The sequence below is a fragment of the Bombina bombina genome, chromosome 5 (assembly GCF_027579735.1).
Source record: "Bombina bombina isolate aBomBom1 chromosome 5, aBomBom1.pri, whole genome shotgun sequence".
Lineage (NCBI taxonomy): Eukaryota > Metazoa > Chordata > Amphibia > Anura > Bombinatoridae > Bombina > Bombina bombina.
In genome coordinates, this window is record NC_069503.1 from 512,007,735 (window position 1) to 512,030,934 (window position 23,200).

A 23,200-nucleotide genomic window follows, 5' to 3' on the forward strand; every position below is an offset into this window, starting at 1 on the left:
AAGACTTAAAGGTGGGCAAGGCAGCGGGTCCGTACGGATTGATAGGGGAATATTATAAAATATTTAAGAAAGAACTGATGCCCCACCTAACCAATGTATGCAATGGGATTATGGAAGGCAGGGAGGTACCCCAAGAAATGCTCCAAGCAAAGATTATTGTTATTCCCAAAAGTGGTAAGAACGTAAAGTTATGTCAAAATTATAGGCCTATCTCCCTGATCAACCATGATATTAAAATCTTTGCTAAGATTATGGCCAATAGATTGAAGAAGATTTTGCCCACATTGATCCACCAAGATCAAGTGGGATTTATACAAGATAGGGAAGCGCCAGACAATGTAAGACGTACGCTCACTCTGTTAGATTATTTGAAGGCAACGGAAACTCCAGCTCTATTCCTGTCGTTAGACGCAGAAAAGGCGTTCGACAGGGTAGACTGGAAGTTCATGTTTCAGGTTCTAGAGGCAATGGGCTTTAAGGGGGCATTTACACAGGCGTTAGAGAGTATATACTCAAACCCGACGGCGGTAGTGGGGGCAGCGGGATATATATCAAGACACATAGACATTAAGAACGGAACGCGACAGGGCTGCCCATTGTCGCCTCTAATATTTGCAATATGTATTGAGCCGCTAGCAGCGAATATTAGGAACATGACAAATAAAAGGAGTACAAATAGGAGTGAATGAGTACAAAACTATGTTATTTGCAGATGATGTCTTGTTGACAATCACTAAACCGCTAAGCTCGCTACCATATCTATACAAGGTCCTGGGAGAGTACTCGGCGATCTCAGGGTACAAAATAAACTCTGACAAATGCGAGGCACTGGCGATTAAATTACCCCCACTCACTAAAAAAACAATTGAATTGAATTTTGCATTCACTTGGGCGCATAACTATATCACATATTTGGGGATCAGGATAGGAGACAATCTGACGGATTTGCATAAAAATAATTACACTCCCGTATATAAAGCTATTAGAAACGACCTGAGACGGTGGAGAAAGTGTCATTTTTCGTGGTATGGAAGACTTATGTCCATAAAAATGAATGTGCTTCCACGACTGATGTATCTGTTTAGGGCTATACCGATTAACATCCATTTACCGGACTTGAGGGACTTACAGAGAGTTGCTGAAATTTTTAAGAGGGGATGGGAGACCGAGAATAGCTGCTAAGGTATTAACATTACATAGACAAGCAGGGGGAGTAGGACTGCCAAATTTAATAGAATACTATCAAGCCTCCAGGCTGGCGCAGACGGTTATCTTAGGTAAACAACAGAATGATTTGGTGTGGCCACAAGTAGAGGCAGCTATAATGGGATGTTCGAGAGCAGCAGATATTTTATGGGAACCCGAAAGAGGTAGGAAAACAAAGGAATATAGGTCACCAATAACGTTGGAAGCACTAAAGCTATGGGAGGGAATTGCGAAGAAGATGCAATTGTGTAGACCGGAATCTCTACTGAGACCGATTAGGTTCCTACTACCTACAGACCTAAGATTAGTTATAGATAAATGGGCAAACAAGGGTCTCTATAGGGTGGCTGACTTTCTTTCAGGTGTCAAAATGCTCACATTTAACTCCATTAGGGACCAAATAAACCCAGAGCAATTGCACTGGTTTATGTATCTTCAAATTAGCTCAGCTATAACATCATATCTGTCGCACAACCAAAATCAACAGCTCACAGAGTTGGAGAGAATGATAATGAGCCCTAATAGGGGGAAAAAAAATTATTTCCAAAATATATATCTTAATTCAGAAAGCTACACGCGATCACAAATTAGCAATGACAGAGAGATGGGAAAGAGACTCAAGGGAGGAGTGGGGAGCAGATGAATGGAATGAGCTAGTATTGAACTCCTATAAGGGCCTGATTAGTGCGGACATGAAAGAAAACTGTTTAAAGGTGATGTTTAGATGGTATTTAACTCCCGAGAGGACAGCTCACTTCCACAGGGGATTTGATGGATTCTGCTATAGGGGTTGTAAAGTGACTGGCACATACAAGCACATGTGGTGGGACTGTCGGGAAGTTCAGCTACTATGGGGGAGACTATCCGAACTACTGAGCACATTGTTAGACGAGAGGGTGAAACTCACCATGACACAAGCCTTATTGCATGAAAAGGTGAAGCCATTTAATACGGCAATCAATAGGTTTATTAGAATTCTATGCACATGTTTAAGAATTTGCATAGCCAGGCATTGGAAGGTGGGAGCTCCCTCATGGCAGGAGGTGATGGGGAAAATTACTGAGACATATACAATGTCAGAGTTGGCGGCATGGTCACAGGGTCAGACAGAACAATTCCATAAGACTTGGTTCTATTGGATGCTAAAGAATGGGGGCTAAGAAAGACGGACTGTAAGAAGAAGATAGGGAGTCAGACTAACACGTAGAAACCTGTGTCCTGACTAAACAATTTGCCAGTAGTAGAGGGAGTAGAGGAAGCAAATGGTCATAATCACAACGAGAAACTCACTAGGTGTAATAGTATAGTAATGGCATCTCCTGGTAGGGAGTGGGTGGGTCTGGGAGGGGGGGGGGGAGGGAAGATAGTTAAACTATAAGTACTTGGGGAGAGAGACTTATGTGGGCTGATGGATTCACTAAGACATAATGCTGTGAGATCTAGGTGATTTGAAATCTGTTTAAGCCTCATACTGTCACGACCTTAATAAGAACCCTGTTGTACAAAGATGGCATAGGGAAGAGTATTGTTTTGTTTATTGTTGTTGTAACCAAATAAAAAATATTTCAACATAAAAAGAGAGTAAAGGAAAAATCAAACTTTTGTGATTTGATTTAGAGCATTTTCAAACAACTTTCCAATTGACTTCTATTATCTAATTTGCTTTGTTCTCTTGGCATCATTTGTTGAAAAGCAAACATAGGTAGGCTCAGGAGCAGCAATGTACTTCTGGGAGCTAGCTGCTGAATGGTGGTGGCACATATATTCCTCCTACCATGGGCTCATGTGATCAGCTAGCTTTCAGAAGTGCATTTTCTTCAATACCAAGAGAATTAAGCAACTTTAAAAATAGAAGTAATTTTGAATGATGTTTGAAATTGCATGCTAAGAAATGATGAAAGAAAAATTTTGAGTTTCATCTCCCTTTAAAATTGCATTCTATATCTGAATCATTAAAGTTATTTTTTTACTTTCATGTCCTTTTAACAACCAATTGCCCAAATCGGTTTTGCTTGTGGAAAATCCCTTCCCTCCCATACACTCAATTGACACATAAGAGATACCTAGCATTTCAATATATGTATAGCTTGTGCTTTGTAAATTAATAGGCTATTTGTCTATAGTAATTTTAGAGACATTGGGCTAGATTACAAGTGGAGCGCTAAATTACAAGTGGCTGGTTAATGCTACCACAAGCTCGCGATAATTAGCTCTCCAAAAATTAACTAGAGATTAGATCTCTGGTTATTTTTTTTTCAAATTGCCCCAAATGCCCTCAGTCCTGGGACTTTGAAGTTTGTGGGAGTGGGGTGTTAGAGAAAAACAGCGCTGAAATGTGCCTTTACATTGCGGTCTATGGGAACTGTGTGTTCCTTTACACCGCATGGTAAATATATATGTACAGTATATGATTATAGTACAGTACAATACAATATAAAAGAAACCAGACAAAGTTTAGCAAACAAATACAGGGGAATTGAGGGCCCTGTTCCAGTGGGAACTTACAATCTAGATGGGTAGGAGGATGAGAAACAGGAGGTGGGGACTGCAAAGGGGAGAATGATGTTAGTGTGGCGCTAGATGAGGGCAGCTATTAGGCAAGTGGAATTCATTTGTTACTGATTTGGGGATAGGCTTCCCAGAACAAAACGGTCTTTAGGGAGCGTTTAAAGGAGGAAAGGTTAGGGGAAAGTCTGACAGCTCGAGGAAGTGCGTTCCAGATAGTTGGTGCCGCACGAGAGATGTCCTGTAGTCTAGCATAGGAGGAGGTGATGGTAGAGGATGCAAGGAGCAGGTCATTGTTGGATCTTAGGGGGCGGGGTGGAGTATATTTGTTGATGAGTGAGGACAGCTAGGGGGGGGGGGGGCTGCGTTGGTAAGGGCTTTGTAGGTGAAGGTGAGAATTTTGAATTTTATTCGGCTGTGAATGGGGAGCCAGTGAAGGGACTTGCAGAGAGGTGCAGCAGATACAGTGCTTCGGGAGAGGTGGATTAGCCTAGCAGAGGCATTTAGGATGGATTGAAGATGGGAGAGGTGGCAGAGATGGAGGCCAGTTAGTATGTAATTACAGTAATCAAGCTGGGATATTACCAGGGAGTGGATTAGCTGTTTAGTAGTTTCAGCACTCGGAAATGGATGAATTTTGGAGATATTGCGTAGGTGGTTGCGACAGGATGAAGAGAGCAATTGGATGTGGGGTATGAAGGACAGATTAGAGTCAAGTGTAACTCCTAGGCAGTGGACTTGGGGTGATGGGGAGATAGTGGTGACACCAACAGGATGTGGATGACGTTTGCATGTTTGAAGGAAGATGGGAATGAACCGGTAGTAAGGGATAGGTTGAATATGTGAGTAAGAGCTGGAGTGAGGGTAGAAGACAGAGAAGGTATTAGATGTGAAGGGATAGGGTCAAGTGGGCAGGTAGTGAGGTGTGAGGAAGACAATAGGGAACTCACTTTATTCTCATTGGTTGGGGGGAAGGTGCTGAGAGTGGTGGAGGGGGTGGCCAGGGGAGGAGATGGAAGGTTGCAGTCTTGTGTTGGGATATTACGTTGGATGGTAAGTGTTTCATTGAAAAAGTAGTCTGCAAGGTCTTGAGCACTAAAGGCAGATAAAGGGGGTGGTGCAAGTGGATAGACGAGTTGAAAATGGAGAAGAGACGTTTAGGGTTTGAGGAGTGATTAGAAATAAGAGAAGAAAAGTAGGTTTGCTTGGTTAAGTGAAGGTCAGCGGAGCGGGATTTTCTCCAGGCACGTTTTGCAGGTAGCGTGCTTGCTTAGAGTGCCAGGATTGGAGCTGACGACGTAAGGTTTTGCATATTTGGGGAGAAGCAAAAGTGTCAAGTGCAAAATAGAGAGTATTGTTGTAGTGGGTTGTAGCAAGGTCAGGGCAGGATATTGTGGAAGTGTGGGGGAGGCTTTTTTAAATAAGGTTGGAAAGTTGGAGAGAATCCACAGTAGTAGGTTTAGCCTGTATATTAAGATTAAAGGTGAGCAGATGGTGGTCTGAGATGGGAAATGGGCAACAGATTACGTCAGAGAGAGAGCAGAGGTAGGATAATACCAGATCAATAGAGTGTCCGTCTTGGTGAGTAGGGAATAGGGTGGATTGTGAGAGACCAAAGGAGTTTGTGAGTGAGAGAAGCTTAGAAGCAGCAGCGGCAGATGGGTTATTAATGGGGATGTTGAAGTCCCCCAGGATTAGAGCAGGTGTATTTGTAGAGAGAAAGTGAGAAAGTCAGACAGCAAACATCAAGGAATTGGGAGGTTGGTCCAGGGGGGCGATAGATAACTGCCACTCTGAGGGAGAGGGGAGAAAACAGGCAGATGCAGTGGACTTCAAAGGAGGAAAAGGAGAGCGATGGATGAGGATGCAAGTGCTGATAGGAGCAGGAGAGGGAGAGTAAGTTACCAACACCGCCACCATGTCTCTCACCTGCCCTAAATGTGTGGCTAAAGTCGGGACCACCGTGCTTGAGAGCAGCAATGGAAGCATTGTCAGAAGATGATAACCAGGTTTCAGTAAGTGCTAGAATATTGAAAGCATACATATATATTTATCTTTTTTGCTGCCATCGATGAGCTACTTACACCCTTTGCTGCTTGAAGTTCTGAAGCCATATTTAAGGTTTGTGTGCTGATATTACAACGTGGAGCGCTAATATCTCTTGCATGCAAGCGATATTTAGTGCTCCACTTTTTATCTAGCCTATTTTATTCAACACTGATATGATTATCTTAAATTGACCCTTTGAACAAAGGTATTTTTCTACGTTATTATTTAATTGTACTCTATTGTACTAAACAATTTGCTGTAGGAGACAGACTCATTTAATCTGTAGGATTTAATGCTTGGTATTAACAGTAGACAATCCATTTTTTTATACAAAGAACTTAATCCAGCTTTGAGCTAAAACATCTTCCACTTCAACATTAATTTGATAGGCACAACATAGATTGAAATGTTTTCCTTGTAAAGGATAACATATAAACAGCTTTTCAATTTAAAATCTAATGGATATTGTCTGATGGAATTTGTTTAGTCACATATCGTTTTCTTCCCAGTGATCAAGGTTTAGTCAGAACTAATTTGGATGTGAGAATTGTCTTGAGACATCTCTAAACATTTTAATATTCCCTTGTTATATAAAATGATAAATTATAATGAAAAACATGAACATTTTCAAACAGTCTTGGGAATAATATAATAAGAATGCTAGACAGTAATATAAAAATAAATTTAAAACCTCAAAGCCAAGGTAAAAATGAACCTTTGCTCTATTTCTAGCTGGTTATAGTGATATACTGATAGGCGCGTTATTTTTCCCCCCAATTCTGCCATAATTCTAGTGCAATATGACACCCTCTGCAGACTTAGTTTTAAATGGAGGTTGAACACTTTGATACTGTAATCGTTTTTTTTTACCTATGTGTAGAAAACGAAAACTATATTATACTTTCATTACTTTTCCCCCCTTTTCTTGTACAGTACACTGTAAAATTGTTTTTATATGAATGTATTTTCAATGACTTGTTATACCAGCTGCAGAGTATACAATTTATGAGAAATTGCCTTTTTTCGGTTTATTTGTGTATATGAAGTAGCTGGTCTTGTGCTTTTAAACCTCAGCCTATTACAATGGGTTGAGCTTCAGGTAATATCAGATCTCATTATGTTATCACTTTTATGTACACAGACTTGCTTCCTTATCTTATATTTGTCTAGAAAACCAAAGCTCAAAACTTAGAGAGAACAATGGAAAATTATCATTTTATTACTTAACTATCCTGCACCCACTGAGAGTGTAATCTCTTCTGCTGGCTGTGTTTACTTAGGCTATGCAATAGAATATACTCCAGTATAGAAACTTTCAGTATAGGTTGGGATACCACAGGCTAAATCAGCTATTTCAAATGCCAAAATAAGGGTAGAGGAGCTACTTATAAACAATTTAAAACACTCCAGCAGGTAAAATGAATAATTGGGAACAATTTAAAGGGGACAACATTTTTGGGTGAACTGTCCCTTTAAGCTTTCCAAATCCTACAAAAAACAGATATACACAAGCCTATCCCTGTTATATTCCCATAAGCAAGCTAGCGAGTTAGTGTGCTTTGGAAATACCACACCAACAAAGTTTTAGTCCCCGTAATATAGTTCACTAGTTGAATACATATGAAACCATTCACTCGAAACTCCCATCCATAGAATAAATAATGGAAGAACACTTTCTGAACTTGGATTTGCATTGATCCGTGGGAGAAAAATGCCCAATACAGTCTACAAAGACTCTCAGCAATATAATTCATAACTGAGGAGAAAGAACTTTGTGAAAATGATTATCGTACCATTCACATGAACAACAGAAAACTGTTGGTAAAGATATAGCTAAAGCAAAAACAAGGAATCTGACCCAAAATAGTTCACATAAATGGAACCAGATAATTACTCTTAGATCTTAAAACATACAAAGGAGTTCCCAGAACCTATGAAAAAGTATGGGAACTAAAGTAAGTCCCAAAGAAAGAACCACAAACAGAAGACATTTGTCTTAAAGATAATTTAGGACCTTGCGGTAGTCATTGCAGATAGAAATATGAAGGAAAGCATCCTTCAAATCCATTGTGAACAAAAAAGAACCCCAAAAAAAAAACTATGGACCAAACAGACTCCATCTTGATACTAGTCACTCTTAAAAACATGAAAAAGGTTTTGAGATATAAAATAGGCCATAACGTTCTCTATTTCTTAGGCATAAGAACAAATTTGATTAAAATCCTTGATCTTATTTTAAAAATTGGAACCGGCATTACATATTCTAGGTTCTTTGTCAAAGGCTGAGAAAAAGAAATCGTCACTGTACAGCCATAATAACCTTCCCTGAAGGAAATGTAGGCCTGAAGTCCATACTGTAATGGTAAGCAAATATGAGATTTTGTACATAATGCAAAAAGGCCTTTCAAGGAAGGAAAACCTACCGTATACCAGAATAAAATCTGTATTGAAGGTACAATCTATCTGAAAGAAGGTTTCTTAGATTTGTTTACCTTATTCCAAATAACACTAGTCTTTCAGACAGCTCTTGAAAAATATTTTAGACTTCCTCCAGACAAAGATGAATAATTGTATGTAACCAAGGAAAATTAATCCTTACCAAGAAAAAGCAGAGGCTATCATAAAGTCCTTTGTTTGCTGACCAACGGCTAGATTACGAGTTTTGCGTCATGAGGGGTGCGGTACTAACTTGCACGTTATTGTCACCGCTCACTTTCCTACAGTGCTGGTATTATGGGTTTTCATAAACCCAGCATTATTAGGCAAGAAGTGAGCGTAGAGAAAAATTGTGCTCCATACCGCACTCCAATACCAGCGCTGCTGAAAGCCGTGGTGAGCTGGTTTTACGTGCTCGTGCACAATTTCCCCATAGACATCAATGGGGAGAGCCGGCTGAAAAAAAGTCTAACACCTGCAAAAAAGCAGTGTAAAGCTCCGTAACGCAGCCCCATTGATTCCTATAGGGAAACTAAATTTATGTTTAAACCTAACACCCTAACATGAACCCCGAGTCTAAACACCTCTAATATTACACTTATTAACCCCTAATCTGCCACTCCAGACATCGCCGCCACTATAATAAACATATTAACTCCTAAACCACTGCACTCCCGCATCACAAACACTAATTAAATATTATTAACCCTCTAATCTGCCGCCCCTAACATTGCCGCAACCTACCTACATTTATTAACCCCTAATATGCCGCCGCCACTATACTAGTTCTAAACCTCTAAACCCAAGTCTAACCCTAACACCCCCTATCTTAAATATAATTAAAAGAAATCTAAATAAAAATTCCTATCATTACCTAAATAATTCCTTTTTAAAACTAAATACTGTTCCAATCAGCCAATAGAAGGCAAGCTCAATCCTATTGGCTGATTGGATCAGCCAATAGGATTGAAGCTCAATCCTATTGGCTGATTGCATCAGCCAATAGGATTTTTTCACCTTTAATTCTGATTGGCTGATAGAATTCTATCAGCCAATCAGAATTCAAGGCACGCCATCTTTGATGACATCATCTAAAGGAACATTCATTCAGGAAGGACATTGAAAGAAGAGGATGCTCCGCGCCGGATGTCTTGAAGATGGAGCCGCTCTGCACCGGATTCATGAAGATAGAAGATGCTGTCTGGATGAAGACTTCTGCCCATCTGGATGACCACTTCTGCCGGCTTGGATGAAGACTTCTCCTGGCTTTGTTGAGGACTTCTTGCCGCTTCGCTGAGGACTTCTCCCGGCTTCGTTGAGGATGGATGTCGGGTCTTCAAAACTGTAAGTGGATCTTCAGGGGTTAGTGTTAGGGTTTTATTGGGTGGGTTTTAGTTTTAGTTTTAGATTAGGGTTTGGGCAATTGAAAAATAGCTAAATGCCCTTTTAAGGGCAATGCCCATCCAAATGCCCTTTTCAGGGCAATGGGGAGCTTTTTTTTAGTTACGTTTTTATTTGGGGGGTTGGTTGTGTGGGTGGTGGGTTTTACTGTTGGGGGTTGTTTGTATTTTTTTTTTACAGGTAAAAGAGCTGATTTCTTTGAGGCAATGCCCCGCAAAAGGCCCTTTTAAGGGCTATTGGTAGTTTAGGCTAGGGTTTTTTTTTTATTTTGGGGGTGCTTTTTTATTTTGATAGGGCTATTAGATTAGGTGGAATTAGTTTAAATATCTGATCATTTCTTTTTTTCTTTTGTGTAATTTAGTGTTTGTTTGTTTTTTGTAATTTAGGTAATTGTATTTAATTTATGTAATTTATTTAATTGTAGTGTAAGGTTAGGTGTTAGTGTAAGACAGGTATGGTTTTATTTTACAGGTAAATTTGTATTTATTTTAGCTAGGTAGTTAGTAAATAGTTATTAACTATTTATTAACTTTTCTACCTAGTTAAAATAAATACAAACTTGCCTGTAAAATAAAAAACTCTAAGCTAGCTACAATTTAGCTTTTAGTTATATTGTAGCTAGCTTATGGTTTATTTTACAGGTAAGTATTTAGTTTTAAATAGGAATTATTTAGTTATTAATAGTAGGTTTTATTTAGATTTCTTTTAATTATATTTAAGTTAGGGGGTGTTAGGGTTAGACTTAGGTTTAGGGGTTAATAAATTTAGTATAGTGGTGACGATGTTGGGGGCGGCAGACTAGGAGTTAATAAATGTAGGTAGGTGGCGGCGATGTCAGGGGCGGCAGATTAGGGTTTAATAATATTTAACTAGTGTTTGCGATGCAGGAGTGCGGCGGTTTAGGGGTTAATATGTTTATAGTGGCGGAGATGTCTGGAGCGGCAGATTAGGGGTTAATAATTTTATTTTAGTGTTTGCGATGGGGGAGGGCCTCAGTTTAGGGGTTAATAGGTAGTTTATGGGTGTTAGTGTACTTTTTAGAACTTTAGTTTTGAGTTTTATGCTACAGCTCTGTAGCATAAAACTCATAACTACTGACTTTAGAAGTCCCATTGAAAAAAGACTTTACTCAAATTGCGTAAGTTAATTTGCGTTAAGGCCAAAACAGTATGCGGTACAGCTGTACCTACAAGACTCGTAATAGCAACGGTAGTGAAAAAGCAGCGCTACAACCCATAATGCTGCTTTTTTACTCATAACGCAAAACTCGTAATCTAGCCGCAAGAAATTAGCCATAGAGCTCTACTGAGTGTACTGTAAAGCTCATATTTTAGCATTAATTTACACAATGACATAAATTTCAGTTTCAAATCGGGAATTTGCTGTTTTGAAAATCTAGCAGAAAACTTCTGAAACTAGATGAGGCAGATTTCTACATCAAAGTGAAAAAACTGAAATTACACCAGTGATCTCAAAGCTGTTGTTGGAACCCTCTTGTAGAAAATAAAGGCATTTCCAAAGAAAGAATCCAAATTTATTTTCCATGGGGTAACTGGGAAATGAATCCTCAAAATAAAAAGTAAATTGTTTGGAAAAAGTGGCAATTGACACAACCGACATGTAAAAGATTCCCTAAAGCTCTACAAACAAAGCTGATAAAGGGAACATTTTTAAAATATCAGAGAACCAGGTCAAATCCTGATGAGGAATATTTCTAGGAAATAAATATTGAAATAGCCTCATGGAAAAGGAAATGCAACTAGAGGTTTAGCAGGTTGAAAAAACAACACCATTCAACCAAAGCCTCTCTTAGCAAATAGCAAAGATTGAGATAAAGAAAGTTTCTCCCCACAAAAGCAATTCCAGGGGCAGTTAGAGCACCTACTAAGACACCTTTTAAAGGCATCAACAGTCACTTGTCTAATTTGACATGGAAATTGAAACTGCAACTGCAGAATTGTTGAGCTTAAGCGTCTACTTATCCTGATATGGAAAAAATTCCTGATTATTAGACAACAGATGACAAATCTTAGGAGTTAGAATTTTAAAGACTTCCTTAACTGGACTGATCTATTCCAGGATCAGTAACTAGATTAATGTAACTGTAGGAAGTTTATCAGATTAAATGTATGCACTGGCTTGGAGGAAGTTTAGCCATCCTAACTGTAGAAATTATAGAGCACAGAAATTATGGAATCCTGGAGCAAAATCTGTAGAACTCCCTTGTACGATGTTAAACAAAGGAAATACAGAATCCTTTAGAAAATGAAAAAAAGAGCATTTGTTTGGTTAGAATGCATACATAGATCCATACTCCATACAGAACTGCAAAGCTAAACTGATAATCATAGACTTTCTAAAGGATCGAAGTGTATAATATTAAAACAGTATCAAACATGTTCCAAATGCAAACACAGACAAATAAATACACAACCACCAATGCAACTTACTGTGCACAATTTAATATGTATTATGTAACAACAGTAATACATATATTTTGCAATATGTAACTGTGACAATGTGCATAAACAAACCCTTCCTGTAGAAAAGAGAATGTACATAAATAACTGTAACTTAAAGGGATATTCCAGCCAAAAATTGGAAATCACATGGGTGCATTTCGGGAATTGACAGAAGCAATTTAGTAATATAAATGCATTAGCAAAAATGCTTCTAATAAAAGCTATAGCTGTTTCAAAAGTGTATTTAAGTATGCACCATGCACCATGCACAAGCATTTTAAACAAAGCACATGCTCAGAGAGCCTAAGGTGATTTTGTCATCTGGTAATGACTCAATTTGCTATTTGCTGACATGATACAAGCCCCACTAATGATCTGAGCAGCTACATTATTTTAAAATGTGGGTGCAAGTGACAATATCTAGCTATGTTTCACAGCACGTGATCATTTTTACTAGAAGCATTTTTGCTAAATACATATATATAGCAAATATGTTTCTATTCAAACATGTAATTAATCTATGTGCATTTAAATTTTGACTGGAATGGACCAGTAAACACAGTAGATTTACATAATCAACAAGTGCAAGATAACAAGACAATGCAATAGCACTTAGTCTGAACTTCAAATGAGTAGTAGATTTTTTTCGGACAATTTTAAAAGTTATGTCTATTTCCACTCCCCCTGTACCATGTGACAGCCAATCAGCCAATCACAAATGCATACACGTACCATGTGACAGCCATCAGCCAATCACAAATGCATATACGTTTATTCTGTAAATTCTTGCACATGCTCAGTAGGAGCTGGTGACTCAAAAAGTTTAAATATAAAAAGACTGTGCACATTTTTGTAATGGAAGTAAATTGGAAAGTTGTTTAAAATTGCATTGCTCTATCGGAATAATGAAAGTTATTTTGACTTGGGTGTCCCTTTAACGTAAGACATATTAGAAATCCAGGACTAATGGAATAAACTCCAGGAAGTCACATGCATATTAACATAGTTAAATAGAGACTGACAATTAACTGTTAAAGTTCTGCAACAGGAGGAGGCTAAGAGACAAGTCAATGCGACACTTATGGTAAGCTGACCCAACAGGAGGAGCCTAGTGGAAGACTTGTGACTAAATATGTTCCTGTTTCTGTTAGCAGAATCGGTCTTTACACAGGTCCTCGAACCCCTTTCAACAAAGAATCTGGAACACCTCTTTCCTCCTGTAAGGCAAAGATACCAGAGAGGTGCTAGGGATTAAAAGCTTATGAAATATTTGTTATCTTTGCCTCCAACAATTGGTCAGGAGTTGAATCCCAGAAGTAATGGCTTGTGTACTCTCACCAACTTAGGAAAGGATAACAGATTCTTCAATGGTACATTAACTGGAGAGTACTGTTTTTCCTAAATAACAGGAACTTACAGCGACCTACTGGCAGCTGTGGCTCTTCTTTGAAGTGTGAGACCCTGCATATAACAATCAGGACTTAAGGACCATTAATATAGAATTGCAATAATCAAACAAATGCATAATTAAAAGACAATACAAAAACACTTAATTTTAAATGAGTAGTAGATATTTTTCTGATAAATTTAAAATTTGCATCATGTGACAGCCTTAAGCCAATCACACTCTTTTTCTGGTCACAAAACTATCCAACAGGGAGGTTTCTGATTCTCAGTTTCTATAACATAATATTAAAAGTACAGGAAAACCAAAAACATTTCTTTTGTAATTCTGAGGATAAAAATTAAAAAAGTTTCCAATTTACTTATCAAATTTGCTGTGTTCCTTGTTGAATGAGATGCATAACGGCTAGATTACGAGTTTCTGCGTTATGAGTAAAAAGCAGCGTTAATGTTCATAACGCTGCTCTTTCACTTACCGCTGGTATTACGAGTCTTGTAGGTACAGCTGTCTCTGCACAGTTTTTTTGGCCGTACGCAAATCAATTTACACAATTTGCGCAAAGTCTTTTTTTCAATGGGACTTCCATTGCGCCGGTATTGCAAGCTTTTTTTTTTTTAGGCCAAAAAGTGAGCGGTACAGCCTAACCCGCAAGATTCGTAACGCATTCTAATTTCTTGCGGCTAGATTACGAGTTTTGCGTTATGAGTAAAAAAGCAGCATTATGGGTTATAACGCTGCTTTTTCCAACTACCGTTGCCTATTACGAGTCTTGTAGGTACAGCTGTACCGCATACTGTTTTGGCCTTAACGCAAATTAACTTACGCAATTTGGTAAAGTCTTTTTTCAATGGGACTTCATAAAGTCAGTAGTTATGAGTTTTTATGCTACAAAGCTGTATGCATAAAACTCATAACTAAAGTGCTAAAAAGTACACTAACACCCATTAAACTACCTATTAACCCCTAAACCGAGACCCTCCTGCATCGCAAACACTAAAATAAAATTATTAACCCGGGATGTCATGGATGTTGGCTCTTCAAAACTGTAAGTGGATCTTCAGGGGTTAGTGTTAGATTTTTTTAAGGGTTTATTGGGTGGGTTTTAGCTTTAGATTAGGGTTGGGCAGCAATAGAGCTAAATGCCCTTTTAAGGGCAATGGCCCATCCAAATGTCCTTTTCAGGGCAATGGGGAGCTTAGGTTTTTTTTAGTTAGGGTTTTATTTGGGGGGTTGGTTGTGTGGGTGGTGGGTTTTACTGTTGGGGGGGTTGTGTGTATTTTTTTTTACAGGTAAAAGAGCTGATTTCTTTGGGGCAATGCCCTACAAAAGGCCCTTTTAAGGGCTATTGGTAGTTTAGTTTAGGCTAGGGTTTTTTTTTTTTTTGGGAGGGCTTTTTTTTTATTTTGTTAGGTCTATTAGATTAGGTGTAATTAGTTTAAATATCTTGTAATTTGTTTTTTATTTTGTGTAATTTTGTAATTTAGTGTTTGTTTTTTTTGTAATTTAGGTAATTGTATTTAATTTATGTAATTGTATTTAATTTAGGTAATTTATTTAATTGTAGTGTAAGGTTAGGTGTTAGTGTAAGACAGGTTAGGTTTTATTTTACAGGTAAATTTGTATTTATTTTAGCTAGGTAGTTAGTAAATAGTTAATAACTATTTAGTAACTATTCTACCTAGTTAAAATAAATACAAATTTGCCTGTAAAATAAAAATAAACCCTAAGTTAGCTACAAAATAACTAAGTATTTAGTTTTAAATAGGAATTATTTAGTTATTAATAGTAGATTTTCTTTATATTTATTTTAATTATATTTAAGTTAGTGGGTGTTAGGGTTAGGGTTAGACTTAGTTTTAGGGGTTAATAAATATAGTATAGTGGCAGCGACGTTGGGGGGCGGCAGATTAGGGGTTAATAAATTTAGGTAGGTGGCGGCGATGTTAGGGACAGCAGATTAGGGGTTAATAATATTTAACTAGTGTTTGCGAGGCAGGAGTGCAGCGGTTTAGGGGTTAATATGTTTATTACAGTGGCGGCGATGTCCGGAGCGGCAGATTAGGGGTTAATAAGTATAATGTAGATGTCAATGATGTCGGGGGCGGTAGATTATGGGTTAATAAGTGTAAGATTAGGGGTGTTTAGACTCGGGGTTCATGTTAGGGTGTTATGTGTAAATATACATTTTTTTTCCCCATAGGAATCAATGGGGCTGCGTTATGGAGCTTTACGCTGCTTTATTACAGGTGTTAGACTTTTTTTCAGCCAGCTCTCCCCATTGATGTCTATGGGGAAATCGTGCACGAGCACGTACAACCAGCTCACCGCTGACTTAAGCAGCCCTGGTATTGGAGTGCGGTATGGAGCTCAATTTTGCTCTACACTCACTTCTTGTCTTTTAACGCCGGGTTTGTAAAACCTGTAATACCAGCGCAGTAGGTAAGTGAGCGGTGACAAGTGCAAGTTAGTACCGCACCCCTTGTTAGGGGTTAATGTGAACCTGACTGCAGCCATCTTGTTCCTCGCAGCCATCTTGTGATGATTAGCATCCATTTTGTAATGATTAGACTTTATTATAATGGGTTATTATGTAGTGGGAACTATGTGCTTGTTATGGTACTTTCCTTAGCTGTTCGGCCTTGTAGAAGCTTCCTGGCTGTACGCCCAGAAGAATATTATATCAATAAGATGGTCCAGCGACCTGCAGATGCATGGTTTATTATGACTGTAGATTATTGTTTATGAGCTAGTAACTTTCCAGAATCACACTGTATGTAACTCTGTATAACTATGTAAAATGACGCGGTCATAACGTGTCATCCCCTTAACCCTATATGCTGTTACTGAAGTCTATAAGATAGGCTTGCACTGTTCAATAAACATGATTGGCTTTAGATCATATTGCTGCGTGGTCTGAGTCATTCTAAGGGATCCTTATCAGATAATCTACATCTGCCTCAGGTGGTACAGTGGGCCCGCGGCTTCGGCCTGACCTGACACTCCCCCCCCCTTGGGGATAACACCTAACAATTTTGGTGTCAGTTTGTGGGTTCGCAGCGGGTGAGTATGAGTGATTTTACCATGCTTTCCCTCTGTGAATCTGAACCTAAATTTAGTCTGGTAATAGGTGTTGATAATATATGATAAAGGGTTAAGGGGTTCCTGCGGTTGAGGCGCAGGTTTGCGGAGGTTAAAGTCCTGCCGGCAGTTGTGATAACCCCTCTAGCCAGGTTAATAGTCCTGGGCTGGTTTACGACAGGTATTGTAGTCCTGTCTGTGATAAGCGCGCAAGAGATAAATGCAATTTGACGGAAGCTTTTAAGATATGTCCCCCCGTGCAAGGTTGGCAGTGAGTAAGCCTCACGTGTGTTAAAGTTTTTCCATATTCATTCCATATAGAGTTTTGTTACCCACCTGAAACTCATGTTGATAATCTGATGCTTGCTTTGCTTATTAAAATTGTGCTGTGCCTAGAAAATATTAAGTGACTATGCATGTTATTATTGTTGCTATTATTGTGTCGAGGAATGGGACCTGCTTATAGATAATAATGCACAGAGAAAATTACATGTATAATGTCTACAAAAGGGTTAATAGTTTCTGCTAAAGACTGAAACATTTCAAAACACTGTCAGTGAGCACTGCTGTGTGGTAAATAGAGAAATCTCTGTGTTAAAAAAAAAAAAATGTAGCAAGCAAAGAAAGGGTTGCCACCACTGAGCGGCGCACACAGATCAGAAAAAAAAAAAAGAAAACTGTTACAGCAGCTCGTTTGTAAAACTTTTTTGTTTGCTTTCAGTAATGAAAAGGAAATTTTGTATATTGAGATGCATAATGTGTGATGGTATGTCAGTTCTCACTGTGGTAGGCGTGTAACAGATTTACTCTAAACCAAAAACAGAATGTATTATTTGAAAATGTTGGTCCCAATCTATGCGGAAAATGGCCATTCTGCGTGGATTCTTCTGACTTCAATACATTTTGGACTTGGTGAAAAGTTAATCTTGTGGTATTTTTATATGTCTTTGGTACGCTATGAAATAGATGTTTTTCTGAGAAAGGAAAAAAGGGAGTGAATCTCTGGTATGCGAGATGAGATACCATTTTAAAGTCAACAGCATGTTTTAAGTATGTGGTATTAATAAGCAGTTTTAGTTTTAAGTGATAATTGTTTTTCGGCATGTAAATATATGATATTGTTTTTGCAAGTAAGTAACGGCTTTTAAAAGTGCGATGGTTGTGTGTGATTTTTGTTACGCTCTGGTAAATATGAAAGTGTTTCTCGTATGATTAATGGGTTACGTATGTTGTATTTGTAAGGTCTGTGCACAGAGTTAGTGCAAAAGATGAAATATAGTTATAGGCTGTAATTGAAATTTTATCTAATAGTGCGTCCGTTTTTGATGTAAATTAATCTGCAGGTCATGCTACAGTACAGAGGTGGAATTTGTGTGGTAAATCATACAAGCAGCCTAAATTATGGTTAGGGTATATATATATATGAGATTTACGTGATGAATGGTTAGTCCTTAAAGGGACAGTCCACTGTACAATTGTTTTTATATTAGTGTATTTTCAATTACTTGTTATTCAAGCTGCACATGTAGGAGAAGTTGCATTTGCAAGTTTGTGTATAGCTAATGTAAATTGTAATGGGTTGAATTTCGGATAATCCTTATCTTATATTTGTCTGTAAAATCAGAGCTCAGTGCGTAGACGGAGCAATAGAAAATTGTAATTTTATTATTTAAAGGACCGGTTCAGTAATGTGAAAGGAGTTCAGGAGCAGCAATAACACTGTATTAGTAGTTTGCAAAATATATTTTAAGAGACCTTTCTTTGTATATATTCTTTTTAAATCTGCCGTTTAGATAGCAGATATTTCTTTTTGCAGTATAACTTAATTCTTTCTGTAATGCAAACTGAAGTGATAAGTTGCCTACAATCTTAGTGTAGCGATTTGTGAGACTAGCGAAAAAACAAACAAACAAGAAAACAGAGGAGTGAAAATATTTAAAGGGATACAGGCAAACTGATATAACATCTGAGAATTTAAGGGAATATTTACAGAAAAAACAATGAGGTTTACTGTAAGCCTAACACTAGTATAGTTAACTGTGTTAGCAGTTTCAATTAAAGATTATTTTTCATTTGGGTAAAATGTCCCTTTAACTAGCCTGCATCCCACTGTGCGTGCGTTTTTATGCTGCTTATGCTTGCTTAGGCTATTTAATGAACGTCAGTATACATTTTTATCATAAGTAAGGCCAATGGATCATTGGGAATAATTTAAAGGGGAATTTTATTATTATTCTTTTGTATAAAGCTTATTTTTGTGTATATGCGATTGTTCTGTTACGGTACCCCAACAGGATACCAAGGGTTAATACCAGGGAACAATGTCCTGCATACAGAATCAGCACTTCACAACCTCGATCAGTTTCCCTGCAAACATGAGACCAAGCTCCACATTTCAGGTTTAAAAAAGAATATATTTATTAAGGCTGAATGCCTAGTATTTATACAGGTTTTGACCCCAGATGGGGGGGTTGAATAAACCCTGGCTTCAGGTTACAGAGGGCATTGGTTAAACACAGTAAAGCAAACATATGAACAATGCATCAAACCTCTAAGAATTGTCTATTCAACAGGTAAAACAGATTAACATATTAAGTACTCAGACAATCTGATGTTGGGCAGTCTAGTTAACATAATCACACAAAACCCAATCAGTTTACCTAGACAGACTCCTGAGACACAATCAGATCTTAAACATACATAGAATACATCTTATTACAGAATATAGGAACAGTTCTTATTAGCTATAAAGTCTTTTATGCCCACTTGGCTTATAGAGTCACAATTGCTCCCCACAAGGGGCACTCACACCCTGTACCCATCCTGTATTTATGGATACAGGGGTGACATAGACATAAGACAGAGTTATGAAAGTACATGGGGTGTCCAGCATATAAAATTCCTTATTTCCATGCAGTCTCTGGGTATCCTTAAGCCCATGTACCTCCAGCCCAAAGAATGTTCCATAACAGGGCCCTCCAATGTACAGTGGCGAGATTGGTTTTGTCACATCTCTCCCCTTTTCCAAACAGACTAACAGGGTATCTGACCTCCTGCCGGTCAGTGCCCTGGTTAGTCCAGCAACCCACCCATAAAACACAATTAGTAGTACAGCCCACCCACAATAAATGGTTACTACACCTGAGTACGGGGAACACTTGTCCATGTCCAGGTGCCTCACCACAGCTGTGTGGGGGACTGGTACGCTGAATTGGTGGGTTGCGAGGTGGGCAGAGACCAGCTGAACTCTGCCCGGGTGCCAGCACTACCATGGAAGTAGCCTGGTGTGAGCCTGGTTGCTGGAGGGGGAGACCGACTGTCTCCCCTTTGGATACATAGCTGTGCTGCTGGAGGGGGAGACCAATCGTCTCCCCTTTGGCTAAACAGCCGTGTTGCTGGGGGACAGGACCAACTGTCCCTACCCCTTGTAACGCAGCCTGCCGCTGGGTAATGGAGTCTGGGCTCCCAATTCCCTGTATATTCCTCTGCTGCTGGGGGACAGGACCAACTGTCTCTGCCCCCTGTAACTCAGCCTGCCGCTGGGGAATGGAGTCTGGGCTCCCAATTCCCTGCATATCACTCTGCTGCTGGGGGACAGGACCAACTGTCTCTGCCCCCTGTAACTCAGCCTGCCGCTGGGGAATGGAGTCTGGGCTCCCAATTCTCTGCATATCACTCTGCTGCAGGGGACAGGACCAACTGTTTCTGCCCCTGTAACTCAGCCTGCCGCTGGGGAATGGAGTCTGGGCTCCCAATTCCCTGCAGACCTGTGGAGAGACCTCGGTCCCATCTCCACCGGCCACCTGGGGTCCTTCCCAGTAAATCTCCACAATATCTTCCCAGCTGGATGGGTCTGGATCTGGGTCTTTCACCTTGCTGTCCTGCTGAGCCTTCCCAATGGAGTGGAAGAGATCTTGGTAGTCCTGCTCCAGTTCCCACTCCAGGGCTGCTAAGTGAGCCAGGTCTGGCTCTACTTCATGGGGGTCAGCCCAGTCATGCCTAGCCTCCCTCTCATAGAAAATGTCCTGAAGTCTGGTCTGCGCAGGGCTCCCAAAGTTAGGCTCTGCAAAGGATTCCCATAACAAGCCAGGACCATCAAACTCCTCTCCCTCTGGTTTGTCATGCTCAGCTGTCCAGGGTATATACTGTGCCATATACCACCAGAGCGCCTGGTAGGCATGTCAGTTTGCTGGGACAATCCATCTGTATTCCCCGTATATGAGAGAGAATTCCTGTCCATACAAACAAGTGTTCAAATTCCTCAGTGCCCAGACCAGGGCCAAACAGTCCTTCAAAATCCCATCCGCTTCTTTACGAGTTTTCTGTACCTGCTCTTTATAGGTATCCACAATCCCTTCATACTGACATAGGGTGCCCTTGAGTTGCTGCACCTCACTATGAGCCAGCGTCAGCTTCTCCTCAAGTGTCGCTAAGTTTGTCTTTAAGGTTTCATGTCCCACTCTCAAGCTGGTGTTTTCTGCAGGTCTGTCGGTGCAGCTTGTCTAGCAGAGATTCACGTTCTAAACGTGCTTTTTCCTCTGCGCTCCTCTTCTCCTTCATCAGCGCATTGTAACGGGACCTCCACATATCAATAGCGGATAGAGATTTACTGAGCTCAGCGTCCTGGGGCTTAGCAGCAGGTGGGTCAGTCTCTGCTGCACGGATCTGGGCACGGGTAGTCACAGAGTTAACATCAGCAGGACCCATAGGAGCGTAGGCAGAAACAAGGGGGGCCAAGTCATTTCCAAGAAGAACATCAGCAGGTAAGTCCTTCTTGACCCCCACATTCACAGGTCTAGCGCCCACTCCCCAATCCAAATGTACCCTGGCAACAGGTAGGCTGAACACATCGCCCCCTGCTACCCTCACAGCCACAGTGTCTCCAGTGTACTGTTTCTCAGACACCAAGTTCTTTTGAAGCAAGGTCATGGTAGCACCATTATCCCGTAGACCACTGACCTTCTTCCCATTCACTTTAACCAGTTGCCGGTTATTCCAGTGGGCAGCTTGCACAAGGTCTGCCTCATGTAGGATGCTCCAGCATTCTTGCGCCTCTACGTAGCGGGCCGCAGGCTGAGGATTACGTGTGATTCCGCCGGCGGGTCTTCTCCAGGACTGCGCTTGGTTCGCTGTGTTTAGGGGACACTCTGGTCTTTTGTGCCCTAGTTGCTTACATCTAAAGCACCGAATAGGTTGTGAGTAGCACCGCAAATTGAACAGGGCTGTCTGAGGGTAGTTCGTGGCCGGAGGCCGTGTGGTATAGCGGTGCGCCGGGGTTTGGTAACTGGCAGCTGCTGGGGTGACTGGGGTCTGTACTCCACTCTAGCAGGGGGCTTAGTGGTAGCAGTGTCCAGTTTGCGGGCATCCGTATACTCATCTGCCAAGCGAGCCGCTCTCCTGCAGGGTGGAGGGTTTACGGGTCCCGAACCCACTCTCGAACTCCTGCGGGTAACTTGTCGAAGCAATGTTCCAACAGGAATAGCTGCAGCACCTCTTCCCCAGATACGGCTTGGCACCCCGCTATCCAGTGAGCTGCTGTGCGGTGCACCTTACATGCCCACTCAAGGTAGGAATCTCCAGCTAATTTAACAGTGGTCTCTGAACCCGCCTCCGGTATGCCTCCGGTGTAACCGCATACCTGGAGAGCAGAGCCTCTTTTTACAGTATTATAATCCCTGACTTCCTCATCTGGAAAGGCCCGAAAGCCTCCTGGCCCGGCCGGATAATTTTCCAGATATATCGTGACCCAGTCCTCTGCGGGTACCTTGTGTAGTGCACATTGCCTCTCAAAATCCGCAAGGTACCCATCAATCTCTCCTTCTGTTTCCAGGAAGTTTTTAAAAGCTGCAAAATTTACTTTTCTCTTTTCCATCTTAGTCAGTATTGTAATAATCCCCCTCTTCCTGAGGTTACTGGCTTGTGTAGTTGCTCTTCTGGGCGATAACGTTCATTCCGTCGCTTGCCACCAATTGTTACGGTACTGTGACAAAACCAATCTCGCCACTGTACATTGGAGGGCCTGTTATGGAACATTCTTTGGGCTGGAGGTACATGGGCTTAAGGATACCCAGAGACTGCATGGAAATATGGAATTTTATATGCTGGACACCCCATGTACTTTCATACCTCTGTCTTATGTCTATGTCACCCTGTATCCATAAATACAGGATGGGTACAGGGTGTGAGTGCCCCTTGTGGGAGCAATTGTGACTCTATAAGCAAAGTGGGCATAAAAGACTTTATAGCTAATAAGAACTGTTCCTATATTCTGTAATAAGATGTATTCTATGTATGTTTAAGATCTGATTGTGTCTCAGGAGTCTGTCTGGGTAAACTGATTGTGTCCTTGTGTGATTATGTTAACTAGACTGCCCAACATCAGATTGTCTGAGTAAACGTTCTTCCCTAGTTAATTAACTTAATATGTTAATCTGTTTTACCTGTGAATAGACAATTGTTTGATGCATTGTTCATATGTTTGCTTTACTGTTAAACCAATGCCCTTTGTAACCTGAAGCCAGGGTGTATAAATCTGTGTGCTGCCTTCAAATAAAGCAGATATTCTATTTAAACCTGAAAACTGGCTGGTTTGTGAATTGCTGATTCCCTATGCAGGACGTTGTTCCCTGGTATTAACCCTTGGTACACTGTTGGTACC